The 5969-nt window shown below is 37.3% G+C and overlaps 1 protein-coding gene across 3 annotated transcripts in view; it reads left to right on the top strand.

Moving 5' to 3' along the window:
* Positions 1-796: 796 nt before the first annotated feature.
* LOC125034501 (mitochondrial Rho GTPase-like) overlaps positions 797-5969 on the top strand; it is a 27519-nt gene continuing 22346 nt past the window's right edge. For all 3 annotated transcript variants that reach the window (XM_047626323.1, XM_047626321.1, XM_047626322.1), the window contains exon 1: positions 797-914. The gene's annotated coding sequence lies outside the window, so the exon portion shown is untranslated. The remainder of the gene's footprint in view (positions 915-5969) is intronic.

Genomic DNA, 5969 nt, shown 5'->3' with positions numbered 1-5969 from the left:
AGCACTTTCAGGATAAAGCAAAATTCGACTTCAGTCTCCAAAAGCGCTGTCTTTAAGTTTTACAGTAAACTCTTGAATAACTCCCTAGCTTCCTAAAACATCAAAATAAATGCCTGTAGAGAGTCAACATAGTATGAAAAGAGCGCGTTTCGGAACCCTTTACCTCGTGAAATGTTAAGAAAGAACCAAGGTCTATATACATAAATAGACCTTGGATGGAACCTCAATATATATTTTACACATCTTGCAGTTTTCGAGAAAACTTGGGTAATTCCCATCTAAATTGAATAAGCTTTTTGTCCTCGTCGTGGAAAATGGAATTAGAGCCCCGTTGAGAGTCCTTTGTCACTTTAAGCATACAAATAAAACCTTAACTAAAGCCTGTGTAACCTGAAATGCTAGAACAGATTTGAAAAAAAAACAAAAAACTTTGTGCTCTCACTTTCAAAGTAAACGCCTAAAATATCATTTTAGTCCCGAAACATTAAAGTTTGCCGTTAGACATGCCACAAAACCTATGCTTTCTGAAATATCAAGCCCAAAATATCAAGCCCTTAGACATGAAAAACTGAATGCTTAGAATCCCCCCTCCCCCTTATGATGATCAGACACTGACTAAAGAATTGAAAGAAGTCTTAGATATTGACTAAAGAAATGAAAAGAACACTTAGATATTGAGTAAAGAACTGAAAAGGAGACTTAGATATGGACTACAGAACAGAAAAGAGCACTCGAGGGGCCCCGGCGCACACAGGCCTTCACGCCCCGGCCGACCGCTGCATTGTGGGAATATCGACCTTTTGAGCTTCTATCAGCTGATTTGAGTGAGGGCAGCAGGAAGGCTGAGTGTGCGGTCTGGAGCGTCTTCTCTCCTTCCACTTTTATTATCTATTTCGACCCTGCATGTCTGCGAGGTAATTGGGACGAGGGAAAGGAGGAAAGGGAGGAGAAAGAGAGTGGGAAAGGAAGATGACTTGAGGGTTGTTATTGGTGTTTTTTAAGGGTTTTGGTGGTCTGGCCTTGCTGCTAGTGTGTGTTTGTGTGTGTTTGTTGTGTGCCGGGTGTGTTTTGGTCTTGATTATGTTCAGCTCGGTATCAATCTCTCGTGTGATTCTGGTGTTGTTTTGATTGTTAATGTACTTGTATAAGAATGTGTTTACGTCCTTTTCAATTGAGAGTCATGTTATTGTGTGTGTTTGATATAAACGGATGTTTTTCAGGTCGATAAATTTAGCAGGTTATGTCATACCTGAAATTAATTCTTCATTACTAATTTTAATTTCATTTTATGCCATTATGGTGACAGTGTTTATTGTTAAAGAGAATATATTACCTCCATTGCTGTCTTGTTGTGTATTTAACTTTGATGCATGAGTCATTAAATTCTTGCAATAAATTGCATTGCATGATACAGCTAATGTCATCAAACTGACAGTGTTTACAAGACCAGGAAAGGAGAGAATGTTAAAATAACTGTCTGTCAATATTTTACCATCAGCTCTTGGTAGCTCTAAAACTAACCCAGTAGCCCTAACAGGTTATGCAGTATTAGATTAAGATAGTTGAGATTATAGGTAGATGATATCAGGGTATTTGTAAACAAGAGTGATGCAGCCTCCAGAAACAAAGTCCCAAAACCAGATTGTTAATATATTTCCTCAACCCAATGGTTTATTCACACCCATGTAATTAATGGGGTGTCATTCAAACCCAAAAATCCAAACCTAATCTTTCCTCCCTACTATTTATTCCCTAGACAGGGAGCAACCCCCCCCCCCCCCCCCTGTACCCCATCTTTATCAGCACTTCATGCCAACTTGTAGAAAAAGGACTTATAGAAAAGGTGATATTAAGGACTCTGGTTGTGTGAGGATGTTGTGGACTTAGTCTGTGATTGGTGATATCCAGTGAATGTTTTTGTCATTTTGCAGTAAATATGAGGCTGTGTCAGCTGTACCTGTGTTGTTTAGCTCCCACCCCCCTCCAAATACCTGTGGTACAGTTGACCTGACCGACAATATTTTTTTTGGAAATAAATGCTGACTCAAAATTTTTTATCGCTAAATTCCCACCATCTACCACAAGTATAAAACCCATTAATTTTAAAAAATACCACCAAAAGTAGAACCTGAGTACCACAAAACTACTCTACAGCACACTGGGCGAACCTCATTCTGCAGGGATTCTGTCATGTCTTTTGGCAGTAGCTGATGTACAGTGATCCTGCATATCAAAATGGGAGCCCAGTATTTGCAATGGATATTGCAAGAACAAGTCTATGTATATAGTGTATACATAGGTTTGATCTTACAAGAAATTGAACAAAAGGACACAGTGAGAGATGGGAGGCAGATTATAGCGTGAGCTGGTGTCCACCAACAGGTTCACCACATAACTTAAAAAAAGAAGAGAAACAAAATTTAATTGAATACATCAGATAAATAAATAAATTAAGAAAATAAAAATAAAATCCCTACCTGCCTACCCACCTCCAGAGGGATTCTGTTTTGTGAACTTTTCTCTCTCTCTCTCTCTCTCTCTCTCTCTCTCTCTCTCTCTCTCTCTCTCTCTCTCTCTCTCTCTCTCTCACTCTCTCTCTCTCTCTCTCTCTCTCTCTCTCTCTCTCTCTCTCTCTCTCTCTCTCTCTCTCTCTCTCTCTCTCTCTCTCTCTCTCTCTCTCTCTCTCATCTCTCTCTCTCTCTCTCTCTCTCTCTCTCTCTCTCTCTCTCTCTCTCTCTCTCTCTCTCTCTCTCACTCTCACTCTCACTCTCACTCTCACTCTCACTCTCTCACTCTCTCACTCTCTCACTCTCTCACTCTCTCACACTCTCTCACACTCTCTCACACTCTCTCACACTCTCTCACACTCTCACACTCTCTCACACTCTCACACTCTCACACTCTCACACTCTCACACTCTCACACTCTCTCACTCTCTCACTCTCTCACTCTCTCACTCTCACTCTCACACTCTCTCTCTCTTTTCCCCCAGCCCATTTGACTATTTCTTTTGTTCTATATGATGGTGTCCATTTCACTCCCTTTCCATGTGTTGCCCTCGGTAACATTTGATAATTTTAGACCAGGGCAGCTCGTGTAACATATGTCCAGTTAGATAATTTCATAAAACTCTGCATTTATATATGCTTTCTCTACTATGGCTGTTTTATTTTCATTACATAGTTGGCTCTACAAGTACTTATAATGTGATTTTATATTTATAAAAATAGTGATATCATAAATATGTAATGTTATAGTCATTTTATACTTGAAATTTACAGCAGTCATTCTTATTTCATTATTACATTGGTTTGTCATCATAGGGCCTTTTAAAATATAAATATTAGTGCCAGCAAAGGGTTAACTTTTAAATGCAGCAACAATGCAAATTAGAGGCTATGGACACTCTTAAACCAAATCATAGACAAATTTTACAACAATCGTGAAGTTAAAGATTTTTAATGGAAGGTTCTTAAATTTGTCAATGAAAGCTTCCTTGACCTTTTGTGAATACTGCCCCTGGTATCAGTAGGTTAAAAACAAATCAGGTCAAATTATGTAAGACTTCTGCTCATATTCAGAGACACTTTGGATACCTTTTACAGAGAGTTTCTTTTGTCCCTGGATTAGCTGGAACCAAAGTTCCAGCATCTTATTTTCATTCTGCTGATCTGTACTTGCCACCACCCTGTTGAAGACCACCACAGGAATAGACGTCCAAAGTGTCTCTGAATGAGTGTAAGTCAGGATAGGTTCAGTCAGAGAGATGGGATATGGTAGGCCAGGCCAAATGGTATTAGGATAGATTGTGTAATTGTAAAAGATTATTGTGTAATCATACTCTCATACAGCTTAAACTTTTGGAAACAAGTCTGTTTTCTTTTGTGTATTCATGTGATAAGAACAAATTCAATGCTCTTTTTCAGCACCCTGCCTGAAATATAAAATCATTTATCTCACTGGCAAGGTAGAACCCAGACAGACCTGTGTTGTGCATCTTAGGAATGATGTCACTACCCAGCTGAGGTTGAGGTAAACATCCCTCATTGCGTGTTCAGTATTGAGTTATTGTGCAAGTTCTGGGAATTTTGGAACATTTATTTTGTGGTTATTTATTAACCTTGTAGCTTTTTCCATATATTTTAAAGAAATATTTTTAGCACATAATTGTAATATTTGACAGCACATACCAACTCTGATTTAATCACGTAAACCATTGCAGACGGGCATGGCATGTACGTATATGCCATGCCCACTGTGAGTTTCCTTTATTAACCCATTCGCAACATGGAAAATGAACAAAAAATTGGGAAAATGCTGTGCTCATTTTTTATATTTCTTGTGAAATGTCTCTACACATAGATGGCTCTGCCTTCCTTGATTTCACCTTTCCTTGAAATGGCAGGAAAATGTATTTTTTACTAGTGCTATGAATATCGATGGTGTTATTTTTATCATAAACATTATAATTACTATAATGTTATAAACAATATTGATTGCAAAATGAGATAACGTAAAATATTTTCGTAGATTAAAGAAAAAGGTAAATGGGCGAGACAGGCAGTACTTGTAATTGGCTCATTGGTGATTTAGTACAAGTGTAGCCATCTATGTGTAAAAACAATTAAACAAGTAAACTCACAGTGGGCATGGCATGGATACATGACATGCCTGTTGTGAATGGGTTAATTGTTTTTAGACATAAATGGCTACACCTGTACTAAATCACCAATGAGCCAGTTATAAGTAATGCCTGACTCACCTATTTACCCTTTTCCTTGATTTATGAAAATATTTTTTATTATCTTATTTTACTGTTACTAATGTTTATAATATTATAGTTATTATAATGTCTATAATAGAAATAACACCAATTCACTGTTTTTCCTGCCAATTCAAGGAAAGGTGAAATCAGGTAAGGTCCCAAGGTCTACTAATTGACTCCTTTGTGGCTAAGTATTAGCAGAGCCATCTATGTGCAGACACATTTCACAAAAAAAAAAAATTTAGATGAGCATAGTATTTTCCCCGGTGGGATTGGGTTAAAGGGCTATGATGGGAACTTATTTTCAATTTGGGATTTTGGCTAAATGATGGATTAATATAATTCATTCATGATTGTAGTCTAAAGCACCTTGTGATAACTGTTGTCTCAACTAATGTTGATAGTTGCCCAGAACAGGTTAAAGGGTAAAAGTTTTATTGAATGTTATGTCAATCCTGAATATATGTAATTATTATATATATTATATTAACAAATGCATAAAAGTTGGTGGCAAAGATGTTGATGCACTCATAATGTGTAGGTAATGGTAAAGAGGAACAATTCAGTAGGTTATTAACCCATTCAACACAAATAGCAAGAATATATGCCATGCCCACTGTGATATAAGTTTATTTATTGTATTTACATATAGATGGTTCTACAAGTACTCAGTCACCAAGTAGTCAGTTATTAGTCCTACCTATCTCACCTGTTTACCCTTTTCCTTGTTTTTTAGAAAGTTTCTTTTGTATTATTTCATTGTCTTTAATGTTACCAAGATTTTGATAATTTAATCATCATATTATCATTAAGAATAATAACTATCAATATCAATAGTATTAGAAAGAAAAACTCATTTTCCTGCGATCTGAAGGAATGGGGAAATCAGGAGTGGTCACTAGGGCCTACTGATAGACTGCTTGGTGTAGAGCCATCTGTATGTAACAAAATTCACCAAATTCACAGGGGACAGTACATAAATACAGAGGATACTTGGTTTACATCATGGTTGACTTGAGTGCAGCTTCGAATGAAGGGTCATTCACATCATGGCTGACTGGGGTGTAGTCCCAGGTAACTGGTCATTCTTGTCATTTTTCTATGATGCATCCATTACATTCTATACTGTTCTTTATAACATACCCTCATGCCCACTTATCATACCCTAGCATATTACCTGAGGGAGGGTAGGACCTTGTAATAC

This window comes from Penaeus chinensis, chromosome 18 (genome assembly GCF_019202785.1).
Source record: "Penaeus chinensis breed Huanghai No. 1 chromosome 18, ASM1920278v2, whole genome shotgun sequence".
NCBI lineage: Eukaryota > Metazoa > Arthropoda > Malacostraca > Decapoda > Penaeidae > Penaeus > Penaeus chinensis.
Note: the sequence above shows the minus strand (reverse complement) of the source record. Positions and strands in the feature narration are given on the sequence as shown.